Genomic DNA, 22,246 nt, shown 5'->3' on the forward strand with positions numbered 1-22,246 from the left:
CCTTGTTCTTTATTGCTTAGAGCTGTTTTCATCATGTTTGGAATCGTTTTGTCTAATTGCAACTATCAATGACCCTTTTTACTGTTGTTGATCCATAATAATCCTGTCAAAACATTTCACAACATGGAACTGTCGTGACATAAAGTCACTTTTTATTCCTGTGAATTCAATTGCAAAACAAAAAAAGAAGAATTGAAGCAAGAGAGGAAAAGAAGAGCGGAGACAGAAACCAAAGTTAGACAGAGACAATAAACTGTTTCACCCTGTTTAAAATGAGCGTTAACACACACGCACATACACACAAGGAAACCTCTTAATTGAAATTCTGTAATTTAGTCGAGAGAACACTGCAGTGTTTTGTCACATACAGAAAAAAAACAACACACACAGAGCTCTGTGACTCCTTTCCTCAGGAGGGATGCTGATACAAACATAAAAGTAGAGAAACTCATATTGGCTTCTCAAAGTGTCTCTGTTCTCCCCTGGGTGAGTAAACATTAGCATTCCAGTGATTCTCTGTAATATCCTAATCTGCTGTGTGTCAGTCTTCAACTCCCTCTGTTAATACAGAATCTCATTCACTGATGAGGACACAACCTCTTTTCTCACTGCAGATTTATGTTTTACAGTATATCAACTTTAGGTTCTGTTGTCAGTAACTATCTAAAAATAGTTCAACTCTATTTTGTGCTTCTAAACCTAACCTGTGGAGGATCAAAAGGGTTCATGCTATACAGCCCTTCAAATCCAATATACAAGAGCAAGTGCATGGGAAAATGTTCAAAATTCTGCTTCTCTAATGTGAGTGAAACCTTTGAAAAGTCTTAAACTAAAACCACGCTCCACCAGAACTTCCACCAGAAACGTGTGCATTGCATGTCCGCTCCGGTCCGTTCACCCTCCGTGCACCCTTGTCCGTCAACACCCACTGAGAGCTGCAGTGCAGAGACAAAGGAATTCCTGCGGTAATTTTACAGATTCACTCGTGTAAGTTAATACGATGTATGTGGTATGAAACAGTATAAAACCATTTAAAACACATGAACAAACACATACGGTCATTGTTCTGAAATGTCAAAACGGAGTCTTTTATTCTGAAAATAAACTGGATTTTTTTATGTTGTTTCATTGTCTAACTTCCTGTCCCGCTGGATCTTTTCTGTGGTAAATTGATGTGCTGTGCTCCGGCATAAATAGAAGCCTTACATATCTGCTGCAGAGGGCTCTGGACTGCCAGATCAAAATCAAGGTCTGGATATTAAACCAAGTTTTTAAATCATTGTCAGTATTGAAGTTGAAATGACATTAATTTTTTATCACATTTTAGGTATAAAAAAATCAGTAAGGTAATCTTAGAAAAATATATAACAATATGGAAATCAGATGTATCTCTCAAGAGTAATTGATACTTGAAGTGGACAAGGATATAACTTGGAACAGTTTTTTGTGTTTTTGTTGACCAGATTTGGGGTCAATCATTTCCTTTTTTTAGTAATTAACTCAAAATGGTATGTCAAATGTATTATATGGCAGTCTATAACTAAATGTTGTGTCCTAAAGCTTTGCAGTGTTTTTTTTTTTTTTTGGCATGCAAGCTGAAGGGTGTTCTTTTTAAAATCTCATCTGATAGGTCATTGTTGCTCAGAAAAGACAAAACATATGTATCTCTTTTGAAATGTCATCTATTGTAAAGACTTTGTATCCAGTGACATTTAGTAGTCAAAATAAACACTGTCACAGTCTTTCTGGGGGATTAATGTTCTCCAGTATCATTACTATTTATTATATCATTATCAGCAGAATATGATCACCCCAATCAGCTGATTAATACTGAAAAATACCAGAGGCATCAGCAGTCCAGCAGCCTCAGGCTCAGACCACATAGCCATAAACCCTCTGGCTTGAATCTGGCCTGGGGCTCTTCAAGCATGACCTGGCCCTCTTTCTCTCCCCATGTTGCCTGTCACTCTGAGCTGTCAAACTGTCCAATAAAGGTAAAATATCCAAAAAGCACTGCTACACCTGCACTGCTCAGGATGTCTTGAGACCAACATGAGTCCAACTATTATGCATGTCTCCACCATCAATGCTCTGCTGAAGGGTTTAACAGGTTTAAATAATTCCACCCAGTCCTTATTCTCAGAAAAATAAGGGATGAAAAAGGGTTTGTAAAATTCCACAAGAACATGCCAATATCAAAGCGGATCCTTCAGTGAACTGCTACAGCAGCAGCTTTAAACAATAATTTAATTATGAATCATGCTTTCCTGAAATGGCCAAATAACATACAAAGAGACGTTTAAGAGGCATCTGAGGTTTAATACTGTCGAAACTTCATTATTGGCCAATGTTGACTTTGTCAGTCTTGGATTAATTGGAAATTGAACATTTGCATCAACATGGTATGAACATTTGTCCATGTTTAAAAAAGGTTATTTGTGCTGCTTTATCAATATTGCTATCTGCAAGTAACCAATGTTTTTCTTATCTGTACAAACCCCTTTGTGTAGGCCAAAACATTGAAATTTCTCTACAGGATTTTACATAAAAACTTACCTTGTATTCCTGACAGTATTAATTGTATATTCTTATTCATATACTTGTGTAATTCCTACAGTCAGAGACTAATTTAATACCTTCTTATTCTATTAATGATTTAACACAATAAAGTAGTTCCAAAGATTTCTTGACATAATAATACGAGAGACAGAATGAAATACAGTAGATAGATGTTAGATGTGCTTTTCTAATCTTCCGACTATTCAAAGCTCTCTTTAAATGGCACGTCTTATTCACTCGTTCACACAATGATGGCAGAGGCTGCTATGTAAAGTAACCATCAGTATTCACTCATCCCATTCATGCACATACACACACCACTTATGCAGCAGCGAGAGCAATTTGTGGGGTTCAGTGTCTTCCACCTGACTGTGTCTGCCGGAGCTGGGGATAGAACCTGTGATCTTCTGGTTGTGAAATGCCCAACTGTAGCACGTAGCCATAGCATGCCCTGCGTTAGACCAAATTATGTCATGCAAAATGCACTGAAGTAGAGTCCTCTTTGGATGATGTTTTATACAGGATCAAACGTTCACCAATATTTACTTGAAAAGTGACGATCTTTACTCATTTTGTACTTGAAACTGGCTTAGTACAACAATAAGCTTCGTTACATAAAAGTAATTTAAAGTTTTGAGATTACCAACACTTGACCTTACATACAATATTCATCACGATCAAAATTGTAAATCCAAACATGGCTATTTGCTGTACTTATACGCCTTTTCCCTTGGATTTTGATCTGTTTGTTCGACCGTTGGCTATCCGTTTTGCTATATCTGTTATGTGGGACACTAAACAAACTATCCTGTTTTTATTGCTTTTTACAAACTGCTGTTTCTGCAAGTAGAAATGTGCACTTACCAGGTGACTAAAAGATAAGTGACCAAAAATGTATTTATGTACTTGCAATCAGCAACCATAACTTGCTAAATACATTTGTATGAACATGAAAAATGTCATGCATTTTGAATGTGATATTGATCCAAAGCAGACACTGAAACTGATTTAACAACTTTTGGCTGATTTCCAAACTGCCCTGCGTCTCTAAAAGTCTGGTTTGTGAGAAAAACACAGTACCATATCAGAAATCATTTCAGTTATAAACATAACTGTATCTGCTGTTTATCAAGGGGAATACAGCGCGCTCTCTTTGTTGTTTACCCAAAGCATTCGACACTGTTGATCACACCATACGGTTTTGATTACTTTTGTAAAAGGTTCCAGAATTATCTGTCTAGCAGGCTGCAATGATCGCTCTGAATACTTACCACTATCATAAGGGGTTCCACAAGGTTCCGTGTCGGGACCCATGCTTTTCACAATCTTCATTAATAATATTACATCTGTATTTACAAATTGTATGGCCCATCTTTACGCTGATGTCACAGTTTTGTATTGTTTTTGTTGAGTACTGTATATTTAGTCATCGAAACCAAGCACTTTACAAATTGCAAAATGCACTTCTGGATTTGAAACTAATACTGAAATAAAATTAAATACATGCACTTCACAAGAGCTAGGGATAACACAGACAATAACCTACACCTAACAACTCTGGAAAGTCTCAATATTGAAAGTGTCCCACGGTATAAATATCTTGGTATCTGGCCAGATCAATCATATTCATTTTAATTTCACATTGACACTCTAACCACAACATTAGGACAAGAAAATTGATATCTTTACAGTAACAAATGCAATTTCCCTCTATTTTGTAGAAAGCAAATGATTGAAGCCACCTAACTGTCTGTTCTGGACTCCAGAGTACAGACTATGTAATTTATAGGCATGCTTCTGTCTCCACTTTAAAATCATTAGACCCAGTTTATCATTCCTCTCTCAGATGAACCACTGGTGACATCTACTCGGCTAATCGTCACATCCAGTATGATAAAGTCGGTCTGCCTTCATTAAAAGTTAGACATGACAGGCATTGGCTGCTATTCATAAAGCACTTTCCATTAAATAACCAGCATATACCTCTTCTTTATTAAACTGGGCTGATCATCATTAACAGACTCGATTAAGTGACCGGTTGAATGTTCCATGACTAAACACTAGTTAGGAAAACATCCTTTACCTTTTGTGCTGCACACACCTGGAATACATTACAAAACACATTTAAACTCAGTACAATGGTTAATATAGGTCAATTTAAAAAACATGATTACAAATTACTGCGCTTATTAGTGTTACTGTTTCTAACGGTAGTCTTGCAGTCTCTGCTTGCTTATGTTTCTGTTGCTTATAATTTACAGATTCTGTTTTTGTCATCTGTTTTAACTGTACTCTAAACATTATTGTAAATGACAGCTTGCGCTCAATGGTTTCTTGAGATTAGATAAAAGTTGGATAACTGAATGATAACCTGTAAACTAAACATCCCTGCCATTCCTAAGCGCAGGAGCCTTCTTGCATCAGCTCTGCCTCTCGCTCTCTCTCTCTCTCTCTCTCTCTCTCTCTCACAAGCAGAGTATAAACAATCAAGCTCATAATATGAACGGGGTGATGCAATCGCTACAGTGATGTGATCCACTTTGTTTCCGTGGGTAACTCACTTAGAGACACATTATGCTGCACGGATGGATGGATGAATGGATGGAGGGAGGGATGAATGGATTGAAGACAGCAGGCAGAGTGAGAGACAAAAAGGAGATGGATGAGTTTCAAGGAGGGGTTGAGCTAGAAAAAGAAGGTAACGACAGAGAAGGAGAAAAGGGAAGGTGAGAGGAAAAGAGGAGTTGTTGCAAAGGGGAGAAGAGGAAGGATAAACTCGAAAAAAAGGAAAAGGTGTGAGAGGCAAAAAAAACAGTCAAAGAGCAGAATGGAGCGATGAAAACGTGACTTTAAGAAAACATGCTGGAGATAGTTGCAGAGTGATATTAGATAAACTAATTATAACAGACCATCCTTTTCCTGCACTCTCGCTGCCTCCGTCTGTATCAATCTATCTCTTCTGCCGGTCATCGCCTCATTCTCTCCGACTTTCCCGGAATAAAAGCGTGATGTTTTCCCGCCGATGGCGAGCGGCTCTGCTTCCCGCAGGCTCTTTAAATTGAAATCGGATACGTGTACATCCAATCGGAAAGCTTTTAACTAACAGAGCTATGGGTTGCCAGGTGGGTAAAGCATTTAGCAGTCGGGCCACTCAGAGTGCGTGTTTGTGTGTGCGTGTGTATGTGTGTGTGTGTGTGTGTGTGTGGTGTGGAGAGTGTGTGTGCTTTTATCAGTGAGTGAGGAGTAAAGCATTTAGTGGTCAGGGGACTCAAAGGAACTCATGAAAGTGTTTGCGTGTGTGTCTGTGTGTGCTGGTATGTGCGTTCGTGTGTGTGTGTTGGTGGGTGAGTGTGTGTGCGTGTGTGTGTGTTGGTGGGTGAGTGTTTTTGTTTTCTTCTGTTTTTTGTGAGCAAATCAAAGTGCTTATTTGTTTATCTATCCCATAAGAAACCTCTTGTACTGAGAAATTGTGTGTAACTTAAAACAATATTCTCTTTTGGATTTTTTTTATTTCATGGATTTTTTTGCATTGTTGCAGTTTACATTTTATTTTTTTACCAAAAAATAAAATTGCAAAAGTTGATCCTAAAGACTGGTCATGGGATGAAAAACACCAAACTCGTAGATTACAGTTTGAAAACCAAACCCGTGTTTTTATTTGATATTGATATTTGATATTTCTGTCCACAGGGTGTGTAAATGGTTTTGACTGAGTTTTGTAACTCAGTGTGAAATTTTGCAGGAGCCTGATTTTTAATCCTCACAGCAGTTCGACTGTTTTTGTTACGATCTACTAGATAATTGGACCCAAAAGCAAAACCCAGACACAAGCAGAGCCAGTTCAGGTGATTGAATGTGTCAGCAGTGAATATTGTTCAAGGGGAGGGGGGTGGCGTGTCCAGGAATCCCAGGGAGTGGCATGGTGAACAAACGCTCGGTCCGAGTGTGACGAGTGACGAAATCCCAATATCCAAATTTAGTCTCCTCCATGTGACAGCGTCTTTGGAATGAGAGTAGCTGGTAGGCTGGAGAGCAGGCAGGCAAACAGGCAGACAGGCAGGCAGGCACAAACAGAGATGATCTGGAGCAAATGAAACTCAGAGATTTTAGCATAACAAGCTAAACAAGAAATGCACAAGTTACAGCCATGCTCCAAACACCGACCAGTACCACACGAGGTGACGAAACGATCTGGCGACGAGTCATAATGAACCCGGGGGTTTTGTACTGCATGGGATGATTGTGAAATGAGTTTCACCTGCTGCTGCCTGCAAAAGAAGTCACACCACCTACACTCACACACAGAGACTGACAAGGGAGAAACATGAGGACAGTCAAAGACAGGGAATTAACAAACAACACATAAAAGGAAAGGAAGGAGCTGCCATGATATGGATCATGACAGTTGTTCTGCTTATGAAAAGAACAGATGTCCCTGAATCACAGTAATGAAGCACTTATCATTACACACAGCTATGATACACAACTGTTGCAATGTAGAGTGTGATCCATTCGTCGAAGATGCTCATGAACAACGACTATTGATAATTGTGTGTGTCTCTCTAGAGATCCTCAAACATTATTTCAGGGCCCATTCCAAAGCTAAGCCACCAAAACCCTTCAGTCTGCAGCATGAATACTGGTACTCTGACAGTCCATGATATAGAGTTTGAGAGAGGAGTGTTACCCTCATTTTCTTCAGTGACTGTATCCATATTCCTTTCACTGTAACTCTGGGAAGAGTCCTGTAATGTACAAAATGAGGTAGAGTGGGAAGGTAGGTGGGTAGCCATACAACTATGGATATAATGGTTAGAAGACCTGTATGTTTTCCTTTATTTCCTATATTTAATGTATATATTTATATTAGGATGCCTTAGACTCATGATGATTTTACCTTTGGGAACAATGGCCAACTTCGCTTTAATACTGGTGTAGCCAGCAGTTAGCAATAAGTGACTTCTTCCAGCAGACACTTCCTTTTCTGTGTGCTGCATTGCTCAGTGTGTTCAGATCAAAGGGAAAGCTGAATTCCCAGCTCCAGATGTCTACAAAAATGAATGCCATCATTTATTGGTTCATAACGGCACCATGATGCAGATTTATAAAAAGTGAAAATGAAAACTTTGTCAGTTTTGTCATCAAGAAGAAAACAAACTTTTAAAGGCTTGTTTTGTTTCATTCATATCTGATTTGAGGTCTGGAAATGTAAACGCTGATTGGCTTTCATGAAGCTACATCAATCCGATTTATCTTTCAAGTTGAAATATTGATCCTAAACTGGTTAGCATCACTTGCATTTAGATTTCTATGGAATTGATCAATCTTTGTCACATTATCACTGATGGGGACCGGGAGGTCACTAATGCAGATTTACTTGCCTTCTTTTCTCTTCAGACTGACCGTTTTTCCTTCATACACCAAAACCTGCCAATACCTGATTGGTCAATACTACTCAGATTACAAACTGAAACAACACATCTTCTATGTGGGAAATGGTTTATGTGTTGTTTAGTACATGTTGTACGATATCATCCCATATGTTTTGCAGTTTATCCTGTGAATTTGAGGCTTTCCTAAGTAATTCCATGTGTAGGTGTCTGCATACATTTCAAGCTCACAGTTTATTTTTCATGCTTCATGATTATACCACTGTCTGTATACAAACCAAGCCCTCATTTAAGGACAACTCCTGTGGGTGTGTGTCCATGGGCATGTGTGTATGAATTTCATCACTGTCTGCAGGCAAGACTACTTAGAGAAGAAGCCTCTAGTAGATTTCAAGCCCATGAATTATTTACAAAGGAAAAAAAAGTCTATATTCCTGTTTCCTCTCACCTCAAAAACTGACATACACACACCCCCTCCCTTATATAATTACATTAGGTTGACTGGGATTGCTCTTCACACATCAGTGGCGGGAAAAAAAAAAGTTGTCTCCGTCTTTCTCAGGCCAAATACACGCACTCCAATTTCAGTAATCAAGGTGCACGGAGAAATTATTTCTTGCTCCTTGTCAGCCTGCTGCAGGATTATTTATTAGACCATGTTCACTTGTGAAACACCAAACACTGCTTTTTTTCTTCTTCTCCAGTCGCTCTCTCTCTCTCTCAATATTAAAATAAAAGCGATGCGGCAGCTAAACAGGGAATTTCATTAGCATAATGAAGAGCAGAAGCGAGAAAAAGACTCTTCTTTCATTAGGTTGTGTGTATAATCCACAGTATTTGAAAGCAAGGTTAAGCGGGGATGTGTTTAATTGCCTGCTTAGAGGGTTATTTGTAAATTAATTGCTGTGGGAGAACGCCAGGACAAAAGTGGCAGAAAGGGGTTAGAATGATGTCATCCGTACAAATTGATGTTTGAAGATATTGGCAGACATGTTTATACCCGACACAGGTGTCATACAGACACAAATGTTGCTGCTTTTTAGGTTAGAGGCAAGAAAAAGACAGAGGCAGAGCAGAATTTATTTCTCAGGAAAAAGTTCAGGTTTTGGGAAAACAGACAGACAGGAGGAAGGTGAGACAGTGCGAGTTGAAAAAAACGTGTCAGATAACAACCTATTTTGACAACATGGATTGTTTCTTGGGTTCCAGTGCGGCAACTAGGACGAACAAGGACTTAAGGGATATTTGTACTGCCTTTATATTAGGGATGTTCCAAGCGAATAATTTCAAATTCTGTTAAACGCAAATTTTAATTCAGACTAATAGATTAGCTTTAAGTTAGGAAAACACTGAGAAAACAGCTAAACACAGGGATCTCAGCGGGTCAAAATGGTTTTGCCAAATGTGGCTAGCACTGCCAGCCTTTGGTCCTCCTTGCTAGTTAAATGTACTTATGCATTGCTTCATTTGAGGGGTAGTGTTTAGTGTTGTACTTAACTCTCTGATGTAGCTCGCTTTGGATAAAAGCGTCTGCTAAGTGAATTGTAGTATGAAGGTTCAACCTGACACAGACCAACGGCTTTTCAGTTTCTTAACCGTTCTTTTAAATAACATGCTGTCTTTAAACTATGCATGTCTCCCTACATCTTGTGTGATGTGTTCTCTGTCTCATTGAATGAGCTGGAGGGGTCACACATCTCTATTAGAGTATGTTTGTATTTGTATGTGTCTGTGGCTGGCAGAAAGGGAGTGGATGGGTCAGCTATGAAAGACCAACAGAAAGAAAATCAATGGCATGAAGAAGCAGGCCTCAACGGCCGCAGCCATATTTATTAACCCACACATCAACCTTCATGTACACATCATACAAAAGCCACACTGACACTTTCGAGTTATTTTAAGAAGCATCTTGACTTGTGTCCTTCTCCCCTGTGAACACCTCTCAATGGTGTGTCAGTTAATAAATGTCACTGGTGGAGATGGATCATACCGCATACAGGGACAAACAGTAACAGAGATATGGAGATCAATTTCAACAACCTGTTTATCTGAGAGAGATACTGCCTGGAGGCATGGAACTTGGCAGTCAGCTTTTAAGATTCATTTCTAATGGACAGAATGAGCTGAGTAATCAATAAAAATGCACTAAAAGATCAAACAAAAGGTTATTTAGCAGCTCAGCAGTGACAGTTTTTACTAATAAAGCCCAACAGGATACTTGTTTTGATTGGCCACAGGGTGTGCATTATTTTGAGATAAGTGTCTCTGACACAGTGCCCTCATAAATTATCCAAACTGATAGTTATAGCTGGAGGGCCACTTGTTTTAGGACTTATGAGGCTAATCGTAGTAGTGTTTTTTTGGAAGAATGACACCATTTACACTGCAGTTAATGCAATACTCGCATAATTATCATTTATCTTGGTTGTGTTAAGTTCAAAATGTAGCCCATGGAGAAACGGGTAATGATCTCTAGAGCTACAGGAATAACACAGATAAGTTCAATTGAGAGGGCTTGGTAGGCTAACTGGGAGACAGGTTAGCATGAAAAGGTAATGGCATATGTAATCATGCAACAGTTCATGTAAAGGCTACGTCGACGGGAAGAGGCAGAAAAGAATCAGAAGCACTGGGGCAGAACCTTTGCTCAGAGACAAAAGGCTGAGGGGGATTCCCAGGATTCTGCCAAGGCTGGCAAGTCACAGTCAGGCAGGGTTGGCAACAGAGAATCAAACTGAGTGAGAGTGCTGGAATGTCTTGTTTTGGATGGCATAGAACAATCTGGCAAAGAGTGAGTAAGCAGGAGATGAAGTGGGTGTATAGCTGACCTGAAGAGAGGAGCAGATGTGATGTTGAGTGTAAAGTTACTGGAAAGGTGTAGGTGGAGCAAAGCTGTGACATTTATATTTCCATGTGCATGGACATATGTGTTAGTGAGCATGAATTTGAACATAACGTAATTCATTTGGAAGAATACGATATGCATGAAAGACTGAGGCCTTTATAAAGGAAGTTGACACAATTTATAGTGTGACAAAGTTAACTTTAGTCTGGTTGACGAGGGTTTGTATCTTATGAGCAGGTCCCGAGTCAAGTCCCAAGTAATGACAGGCAAGTCTCGATTCAAGTCCTAACCTTTGGATTTCGAATCCTGAACACTGGCTCTCTTCGCCAAATGAAATGCAATTTTAACAGAGTAATATTTTGTTACAGTTACAGAAATCATGATTTTATTTAGCCTACTTCTTAAAATAACACTACCTGTGTGACTGACTCTGTTTTATTTTTATTTCTTTCCTAAATTCAGTTTTTTTCCCCCCATTTGTATTTTTCTGAATTCTGTGTTTAACGATGTGTTCCATTGGATCAGATCACTTATTTGGATCATTTTATTAGATCAGTTCAGGGAATTGAGATATTTTAAAATATAAATTTGCACTTCTTTATTTTTTAAATGGGTACTAAGTGTCACAGGTGTGGGGAAACAAGGAGGTGGACCCAAGTGCAGGATAAACTAACAAAACTATATATTTAAACAAAAAGGCAAAAACTAAAACTTTCTATGCAAAGCGTCCAAATTGAGAAAATCCAAAAATTGACAAGCACTGAGAAACACGAAGAAACACTGACACTCCAACATACGACAAACACCACTTGGCAACTCACAATAATGAGCTGACACAGAAGGGCAGAAACACAGAGACTAAATAGACGTAGGGTAATTAGACACAGGTGAGACTAACAACACACAGGTGAGGACAATCAGGGCAATCACACTGGGAAACACACAGGGGCAGGAATACAAGAAACACTGAGGACAACTACAACCTAAATCATGAAACACTAAAGACATACAGAACTCAGGAATCTAACAAAACACACTAGAACACAGAGATACAAGAGGATAATAAATGACAACAGAAAACACTGAAGGCAAAACTAGGAAACACACAAGGGAAAAACCAGCAACACTAGGCAACATTAACACACAAGGGAAATAAGCAACACTGGGATAAAACAGGGGAACTCAAATACAAAACCAAATCATGACAGTAAGGTAGTAGTGCCCATGCCACCCTTGCTCCCCCTTTTTAACAATCAGTGTGCAGACGTTCCCAGACTACAGCAGGCTGTAGGATAACGTTAGCCTACTAGTTTAAAGGTGCTGATTGTTGATAAATGCAGTATGAAGACATGGTGAGAGTGAATGGAGAAAAGTAGAAACGACCGTTTGACCGGACTACGTGCGTTCCCAGACATAAAGACTTGGTCTATACAGATCCCAGGCTGTGTTGCACTGAAAGTAAAAAGGCGTGCATGATGGCTGACGTTATGATGTGTGTGTGTGTGTGTGTGTGTGTGTGTGTGTGTGTGTGTGTGTGTGTGTGTGTGTGTGTGTGTGTGTGTGTGTGTGTGTGTGTGTGTGTGTGTGTGTGTGTGTGTGTGTGTGTGTGTGTGTGTGTGTGTGTGCGCCAGACAGAAGAGGAGCAGCAGCGTGTAAAACTCATCATAGGGACCGAGAATAACACATTATAACCTTGAGTAACCTTGAGTCAAGTCACGTCCAAGTCAACTCACGAGTCATTGGTGTTAAAGTCCAAGTCGAGTTGCAAGTCTTTCATGATTTTGTCATGTCGAGTGACAAAATCTACACCTCTGCTTATGAGGGAATAACACTTAAAGTTGAATCATTTTGACAGACTTTGGTAAACATGTATGTAACATGATTTAACTTGCTTCTGTTAAGGTTTCTTCCTCCCTCTCTCTACATATATGCCTTGTTCTTTGCAACAAACAATGACTTCTATCTTTACTAGGGGGGAAAGCACAGGTCTGCTGGGTGAAAGTGAAAGAGTTACAGCATCCTGCTTTGCAGACCTGCTTGAAAAGCCTAGAATAAATTGGTAACTGTTTCATGGGTTGCTTTGAGACCAAGTTGGATATAAATTAGTCAAATCAGAATATAAATTATCCTTGTTAGTTTACATTTATTTCTATTAAAGCAGTTTTGTCAATAGTGGTGTAATTGCGGAATATTCAAACTATTAGTTAATGTTGATTTAGATTTTTTTTTTTAAACTCCCTTAGGTTATAAAATGTCTATTGTGAAATAATTGCGCAGTCCAACTTGACTGCTTCATTTATATAGCATCTTTTATGCACAAAGGCAACTCAATGTGCTTTACATAGGGGGACTTGGTAACACAAATACAAAGCTATAGTATTAAAAAACAGATACAATAGGAGTACATGAAATCATATCAAAGGGGAATACATTTCTACCTCACTGCTTGACAAGTGAATATTAACTGATACCAACAGAGTTTGTGATTCATGATCTTTAACACAACATTGAAGTCTGTGTTTGAGCATTCAAATGTTTCATGTAGTTCATTAAAGGAGTTTTGTAGAAGCAACATTAGATTAAAAAACATCAATGGTATCAAAGTTGGTACCAATAATACAGAGGTATACAGTATAGTATGATTGAAATGTTTATAAAGTACAAACAAAATCCAGCTCTACATCCTGTAATCTGCTGTCACATAACCCGGTTTTCCACCACGACGGAATAAACGGTTAAATAGCTCCTTCCTGCAAAGTGATGGAGCTGAGAGGGAAACTTCAAAGGCCTCGGGGCTGTTTCATGCTGTTCTGTGTTTAGGGACTGCGCCCGTTTCTTAGTCCTACTGGAATTAGTATTCAACCCTCATATGTGTCTGTATCGCTCCATTCATGATGCCTTGACCTCCATAAAGCTTTGACATTTTACTCAAATAACATGGGGTGCGATTTCCTGTTTCAACACTGTGACACCTGAATCAATGTGGGTTAAAGATAAAAAAAATTGTGATTCATCCACCAATTCAATATGGATGTGCGATACATTCATATGTAGAAGGAGGTGCTGGGGTGAAGGACACGGTCTCACAGGAAGATTTGTATTCTCTGGACCCTTTTCTCATTTTTTATTCAGAAACGTACAACAATCGCCCTGACAAAGAGATAAATATTTAAATAGGTGAAATCTAAATGCATAAGTTGCACTCAGGAATTTTCAAACGCTTTCACCGTCTTCATGGAGATTGTTTTTTTTTTTAAAAAAGGGCACAACCAATATAACAGTACACATTCCACATATCCAACCCCCCAAAAAAGTAACAAATTGACAGAGCAGAGCCAGATTTTGGTTTAACTCGACTTATTCTTCTCCCTTGTTTAAACCATTATCGGTCTATAAAGATGGACAACGCTCTCATCCTCCTCCTGTTTTACACAAAGAAAGACAAAATGCTCCCTGGATGGGCGCTGAGGTCTTGCACTGGCAGATGAAATCGGCTGGTGAAGCCACAGTGATGTATGGCGTCCCGCTACTTCTGCATTCCAAAACACACATTGAACGTACCAATAAAACAGATCCCTCAGGTCAGAGCAGTCCACAACTGAATAGATGCTGTTGTTGTTCGAAGCAGACACCCATGATTAAAGAAAGTTCAAAGACTTGTGTTAGTGTTTGTTTAATCTGCTCTCGCTGTTCCTCCTCTGATCTACTAATGCATTGCACAAAAGTGACGCAGGAGCTGCATGTGCACAGTAAGAGTAAGACAGAAACTATGTGTAAGAATTATGTTGATGATGTGTTTTTGACCCTATGTCCCATCAATTAACATGGAGGAGGCAGCGCTTTTGATCTTCCTGTCGCCACTCAGCAGGACGGCACTGCAAATGTGTTTACTTCATTTTGGGAGCGGTCATGCTGTCTCTCTTTTCATGGACGACATGACAGCTTTTTTTAAAGTTTCAACCTGAAGACATATATCAAACCTAAAATGACCATACACTCCAACTGAGAGTATGGGCCACAAACTGTGAGCCTCAAGCTACACATGTGAGCACACCATAACTCACTTTTATTCTCTATCAAACTGGCAGTGGTTAGCCCCATGTATGTATGCTGACTACTGATGACATCACTTTAGGCAGCTAATTAGCCCACCAAAAGCTCCCTCTTTAGCCAAAGGCAGTAGTAATGGTTACAGATGAACGCCTAATATCCTGTGGTTTTTTTGTAATAAATTCTCACAATCAGTACTTGAAACACTTGGAACAATCAAAAGTGCCAACATTTGCTGATTGCAGGACAGCAAATGTAACAAGGAGTCCTGTCATCTTTAACAGCCAATCTGCTAAAATGACCTTCCTCCAGGACAAAGCTACATCATTCTATTATTATAAAACCTACATTTTCAGCAAAATGTACTCTGCACTCAATTTTTTTTGCTCTCTACAATTTACTGTAACCTACATTAACAGCACATGTTCATGGATTATAACCTAACACATCTTTGCAGTTTCTGCAAATCTCTAGAAGCCACAGCTGGTTGCGGTCCCTAGCAAACCAAGCTGCAGACACTGTTTTTTTCTTTTTTTTTTCAGGCCAGTAAAGAGACCTCAATTTAATAATTTGCTTTGAAAGCAAAGCCAGTCGTGTTGCTAACAGTGCCCCAAAGGGAACACCATGCTGGAAGTACAGACTGAGGCTTTCATGCTTGGTCCAGCAGCTAAAAGCTCTGGATGAAATCATCTCCCCCTCCAGATTATGGCATTCATTACTTCTGAAAAGAGCTCTGCTGGAAGCTCTGCTAGAAAGAGAGGGATGGAGGAAGGGAAAAAAATGAAGAGAGGGAAAGCATTGATGTTGTGCCAAAAAGTGTGAATATGGCACGCTTCTGTTAGTAGACGTGTGGACAGAATGACATTTAAGTGCATGTGTGTTTTTGTTTGTGTGTGATAGAGAGGGCCGTGGAGGAAAGGAGAGACAGACATAAAGGGAGAGGATGCAAAAAGTGGAACACAGGAAGTCGGAGAGAAAGAGAGAAGGATAATTGGTGGGTGGAATGGATTCAGTTTGAATGAAACATTATTCGTGTCTTTTCACAATATTTCTTCTCATTTAGGTCATCTTAATTTCTAGCCTGTATTCCTTAAGATTTCTCAATTTTTTATGCTTCCAGCAATATTTGTATTATTTCATTACAGCATAGAAGCCACCCGACCCCATATCCCTCTGTCTGTAGACTAGAGAACATAATCATATCCTTATTTCAGATATCCCTATTTTCTTATATGAAAGAAGCCTCACCATGAGAGACCTCAGTTTTGAATGACCCTTGGGGAAAGAAAGCTTGTAAACATTTTGGAAAAAAATGTGCCAAAATCCAGACCAGTCAAATCAGTATCCACGAGGACGTCCTCATTCTTGCCCAAAAAAAAAAAAAAAAAAAAAAAAGCACCTGACTTAAATCTTTCTTAATGTTTGCTCATAGTTGTGAAATTGTGATTGTGGAGTTAGGCAGTTTTGTGTCTTTTAATGCAACACCAGATGAACTCTAATAGACACAATTGCTGACTGAGCTTTTCAAAAACACAGGTCAAAAGAGTTGTTCCCTGTCGCCATCATCATAGACGGTTTGTGTACTCATTTTATTTGGATACATTCAACTACTGGACTTAAAGGAGAGAGTAAACCAGGTAATTATAGCTTACTGAAGTGTTAGTGGGTGGATAATTTGTCTAGCAGCATTGCATTTGTTACAATTTGTGGGTTTTGATTCCCCTAGCTAGTTGAAAAAATGTATTGTTAAACCTTCAAGACGACAGCTTTTTATAAAAAAAAAAGGACATGTTATGTGCAGTGTTTCCAGTTAAACCCAACCAAACGATGAATGAGCGACCATTTCCATGTAATGCATATGATTGTGAGTATATGCTTTCTACATAGGAAACCGTTTTGCCACAGTTTGGGTCAGTTTGGAAAATGCTCAGAAGTATAATGAGGGTTTTCATGCGAAGTTTGTACACCGTGGTGAGCGTATTTGACCATGTGTGTGTTTTAATGTGTGCATTATTGATCTGTTCAGGGCTTCTCCTCTGGATAGCTGATTTTTCTGGGTAGAGAGCCCCCCTGCAGAGCTGAATCTTATGTTTCTTGAACAGTACCAGTGTGTCAAGCCATTATCTTTCTCTTTATACTCTTCTTTTAAGTTTCTCATCCTCTGCAGAATATCCCTCCTTCTTCTTTGGGCCTCTTCCTTTCATTTGCTACTATTGTTCTCCTCAGCTTTTATCCTTTCGCCCCCTTTTAATCCCCCTTCTATCTATTTCCTTTTCCTCCTTTGCCAGCTATTTGTTGCACATCCCTGCCTGTTTTTTCTCCTGCTCTCTTGATGGCCTCTTGCAGATGTCGGATCAGAAAGAACAACATGACTCACAGAGAAGGGTTGAATTCCCTTCGGTTAAACATTCGATATCAAACAGTGCCTTGTTGATGTATGTAGAACCTTAAACCATCCTTGGAAACTTGAAACACTGACAGAGACTAAACTGTGGCTGTGTGAGAGGTCAGATTGTTTGCAAGAGGACCGGAGACGGTTCTTTTGAAACACAATCTGTTTAGGATTTCCTGCTTGAAATGATAGCAAGTGTGCAGACAAACACAAGGGAGTATGAAGAAGAAATTGTGAATGAAGAGAAATTATATGCTGTCATCGTGGTCTTTTTATGAAGTTCAAAGCCAATGTGTGCAGACTCACAGCTTTATGTACTTTGTACTTTATGAGACTCTGAATTCAGAGTATCCAATAAGTGACTGCATACACACTGATCTGAAACCTTTGGAAGCATGTGACTACAGTTACATTTCAAGTTCATTTTCTCCAATGGAAATCTAGCTTCATGCTATTTGAATTAAACATGACCTTGCATGAGATAACTGGTCAACAAAATGTTGGATTTCCTAAACAAAATCAATAAACAAAACTCCAAATCATCCAAAATGCCACAGTTCTAACAGGGACAAAGAAAATAGAACACTTTCATGTCATTCTGAAAAATCTTTATTGGCTTCCACTTCAGTACAGAATCAAAAATTTTACTTCTGGTCTCCAAAGCATTAAATGGTACGGCAGCTTAATATTTTTCTGACCTGCTCACTGACTACATACAGCCCAATCAGATCCCTCAGATCTCTTGTCCTACAGAACTTAGTCACCATGGAGCTGTTCTGTGGACCTGACCTGAGGCCTGTAGAAACTTGAACTTCTTAAACCTTATTTTTTCTCTCCTTATGCCTTATGCTGCCAGTTTATTGTTGTATGTATGTATGTATGTGTGTTTGTGTGTTTGAGTACGTGTGTGTACATATGTATGGTTGGTGTAATGGTCCTGTTTGCATGCTCTAGTAGGGGCAGGTGTGTGTGTTTATGTGTCTTACAGTATTAGATGACGCAGGGTCCTTTTTACAAACGTGTTTTGAATATGAAATATGCTTTAGATTCGATGTCTAAATTTTTTTAATAACCTTCAATCTTTATTTGTCGAGTGCCAATTTCTAACAAATATTATCTCAAGACACTTTACAAGAAGCAGGTAAAAGACTCTTACTCGTTGTTATATTAAAGTTTGTATTGTGTTTGTTTATTTTTGTTTTTTGTAACATTGACTTTAAATTTGTATGAAATGTTCTATACAAATAGAATAGAATTGAAGTGAATATACGATAACATACGATACACTTTATTGTTCCCTTGGGGAAATTTGTCTTGGACTCAAAGTGCTGCCAAACATTCAACTGCTTCCTTTAGAATCAATAAATAAAAGCAATAGAAAAACATATCCACACATAATCACAAAGGCACATACCAATACAAGACAACACACATTACCCACATCGCACAAGATCTGCAAAAACACAGCATCAACGATACAAAAAATGCACTTTACACAACAAGCAGATTACGTTTGTGTACAGAAAGCTGTGCAGAAACTACTCTACAAAGGAAATGAAGCCGTTTGGAGTCAAATCTGTGCATCATGTTTGAAGTGAATAAGCTTGATCGTTTTGACACTAAAGGCAAATGTCATGGTGTAACATTATCCCTAGTGTCCAGTTCACAGGGCAGGAGGGTGGGACGGGGGTCAAAGCTGACTTAAGTGACACAGACCATCTGGATAGGTGGGGAGGGTGGAAAGTATCTACATAATAGATGAAAGTGCAAAACTTTTTGGACTCAAGACATCCACATTTGAGTACTATTTTTTATCATCCAATAGGCTAATTACAAAAATATATCAACCTGGATTTATAGTACAGTCAATAGGTTTTTTTCCATTACTCCAAAACGCCCTCAAAAACAGATTACAGATACATTATTGGTTGTTCAACTTAAATGTGCTACATGAAAAGATAAAACAACGATCGGGACAATAATCAACGTGTGCGTCATCGGTGATGAGTCAATATTATTCAAAGTGGCATCAAAAAAAAAAAAAAAAAAAACACAACTAACAAAACAAAAATCATTTTTCATTCGAGGGAACACACAGAATGCAGAAAGGGACAATAGGCTAAAACATGATTGCACCACGCAGCAGTGAGCATTTTAGGAATCAATAGAAAAAGATTGAAGGATCAGACGTAGGCTGGAACACAAATGTACAGTAGGCACAGACAGCTCTGACAAATGGTGTGAGAATGAAAAGATTTGAGTGTGGTAATCCAGAAAACTGATGGGCACACATTTTAATACCTCTGTCTGTTTGACTATTTTAGTGAGGCAGAGGGAAAGTTATCTACAGAATCAAGCAGCTGGGACAGCTGAGGGGTAAAAAAAAAAATAAAAAAAAGAAGGGGGAGGGGGCAACAGTAATATATAGTGGCACGACTAGAGAATAGTATGTCATTGTAACATTAAACTATTACACTAATCCTTTCCATTTAGTATCACTTCAAAGACATGGTTACAAAAGTAGAGAATGAGCCCAGAGGGGGTGTGTTCGGGTGTCAGGGGCGGCCCTTTGTGAGTGTGTGTGTGTGCGTACAAGTGTTGCTATAACGGGTGTGCATCTGTGGGGGTGTCAAGGAATGTGTGTCATATGAGGGTGCGTGGGTTGGGTTGTCCAGAAAGGTGATGATTTGATCCCAGAGGTTAATCTTAGTTCTTAACCACAGGGAAATTTGATCCCCAACACACACACACACACACACACACACACACACACACACACACACACACACACACACACACACACACATTCAGACATAAATGCATGCGGCATGTGTGTGTAGGAAGCAGTCGGGTGTCCAGACGGTATTAACAGTATTTTTAAACCTTCTTCAAGCGTGCGTCAAACAAAGACCCCTTTCACATACCCAGTCTGGCCTCCCTGCCTACCATAGTCTACCCCCCCCCCCCCCCAGTCTCCTTTTCTTGTTTTCCTTTCCTCCCTTGTTCTCATTTTCTCCTTCTGTGTCCCAGTCATGTCCATTTTCTCCCCATCGCTCCCTCCCTCCATGCCGTGCCTCTCCTCCCTTGAGGCCCATTCATCCACCGGTCCTTTAATATACCTTTTCCCCTCTCCCGTTCTGCCTCCAGTCACAGCTTTCTCTGTCTGTCTTTCACTCTGTCTTCACCACGACCCGGCAGCTCTGGCTAAATAAACACGGGGCGCACAGCTGGCAATCAGGTTTATATTCCCCCCTCTCAAATCCCTCTGTATCCTTCCACTCTCCCTCCTCCCCTCTCCCTTTCTCCTCCCTCCTGCCTGTACTCTCTCTCTCCGTGTTATAAGTCTTCAAAAGGCCCGGCCTCCACTTGTGACCACAGTAGAGACCTTTGTCTTTAGCCTAAGGGGCACTATGATTATTACTGGAGGGCTGGCATGAAATAAAAATGTAACCTGTCTGATTGGATGAGTGTTTCCATTCAGCACTGTTTGGGTTTAAATGGCTTTAAAGTTGGGTCTGACAAGTTTGCACTTATAGGCAGCATATGTGAACAGTTTGGATTCATAAAGTTTCACATTAAAGTAAGAAATTATCTATGACTGCTCGTCAACAGTCACATGTGCATTTTTTGAAAAATAAAGTTAACCGTACAACTGACTATTTTTAGCAATCAGCAAGTTGTTGGATTAATCAAAATTTGATTTAATTTGATTTGATATTACTTTTTTGTCACTCTATTTGCTGCATGAAAATTAAAAACAAGATACAACGATACAAACATTTGACACAACCTTCAAACACCAAGGTTACGTAATTGATTATGTGTGTAAGTGTGTTAATGCATCAGGAATTATAACTGTATAGGTAAGAGTGAGTAATGATCATGCTTATCAGTAGTGTTGGTGGTTAGGATCCCGCTGTGTCTACCTGCTACTACACGGAACAGACCTGTAGTGCACCTGTACATGACTTCAGGGGGCGGCTCTGGCTTGGTCATTTCTCATTTGGGGGTTCGATTCCCCTGCAGGTACATGCTGATGTGTCCTTGGGCAAGACACCTTACCCCAAGTTGCTCCCTCTGCTTTGTTGCTTATACATTTGTATGAATGGAATTAGTTAATACTGATGGACACTTCACATTGCATCCTCTGCCATCAGTGTGTGAATGGGTCGTTGTGACATGCTGTGTAAAAAGCGATCTGATTATTCAGAAGACTAGAAAAGTGCCATACAAGCGAGTTTTTTCCCCAAGGATGCTTATTCAGAATTTACAACAAATAAGAACAATGTGCTAATACAAACCCCTTGTCATGGTTTTGAAGTCAGTCTCTCTTTTACATGGAGGAGTGAAACTTTGTGTCCTGTCTGGACAAACTAAACATTACAGGAAACGTGTGACATTTACCAACTAAATTGGACTATTGATTTGACTCTGGCACTGTTGAACTTTCATCGATATGTCAGCTTTGTAAGTAGAGGCTGACAATGAGGTCCTGCCATGCATTTTTAAATCATTCAGGTCTTAATTATTGCTGTGAAGGGGCTGTGGGAGTTTTCATGGAAACCTGTATGAACAAACATGTTCACAACCAAGCTGTTAATAAAAAGCTGATGAGATTCAAAACTTTGGAGAGCAAGCATGACATGAAAAAAACAAAAAGTTCAATTTTCAATCCTTTATAACTGTTCAACCATATTTGCAATCTTCCTCTATTTCTGCCTTTCAGGGTCCCTCCCTCCATCTCTATTTGCTCATTTGTTTGTGTGACTGTTCTCTAAATTTATGAAAATAAGATATGAGAGACCCCTCTCCTATTTTTGGTATCCACAATCCAGCACAATTACTATACTCAGCTAACACCCATACGCATAAACAGTACAAATAGACACAAACATGTATAGTGTGCATGCATTAACACAATCAAATGAACGGACACAATCCAGGTCATACCCATAATAAGATAAAGGTATCACACAGTCACACTCACTCAGACACACACTAAGATAAGGC

This window comes from Labrus bergylta, chromosome 10 (assembly GCF_963930695.1).
Source record: "Labrus bergylta chromosome 10, fLabBer1.1, whole genome shotgun sequence".
NCBI lineage: Eukaryota > Metazoa > Chordata > Actinopteri > Labriformes > Labridae > Labrus > Labrus bergylta.